This window comes from Oncorhynchus masou, chromosome 18 (assembly GCF_036934945.1).
Source record: "Oncorhynchus masou masou isolate Uvic2021 chromosome 18, UVic_Omas_1.1, whole genome shotgun sequence".
In the NCBI taxonomy this organism is placed as follows: domain Eukaryota; kingdom Metazoa; phylum Chordata; class Actinopteri; order Salmoniformes; family Salmonidae; genus Oncorhynchus; species Oncorhynchus masou.
The window spans coordinates 8,361,449-8,361,819 of NC_088229.1; positions in this window are offsets into that span (position 1 = coordinate 8,361,449).

Below are 371 nucleotides of genomic sequence, written 5' to 3' on the forward strand. Positions count from 1 at the left end.
TGTCTGTTGAAACGTTGGTTATCAGGTTATTAAAGTACTGCATCTGAGCTCCTAGAGTGCAGCTCTCCTTTTCTTTTTCAGGTGTTCTACTCTGCTAGCCAGCACCTCACCTAAACAGGTGTTCTACTCTGCTGGCCAGCACCTCACCTAAACAGGTGTTCTACTCCGCTAGCCAGCACCTCTCCTAAACATGTGTTCTACTCTGCTAGCCAGCACCTCACCTAAACAGGTGTTCTACTCCGCTAGCCAGCACCTCACCTAAACAGGTGTTCTACTCTGCTAGCCAGCACCTCACCTAAACAGGTGTTCTACTCTGCTAGCCAGCACCTCACCTAAACAGGTGTTCTACTCCGCTAGCCAGCACCTCACCT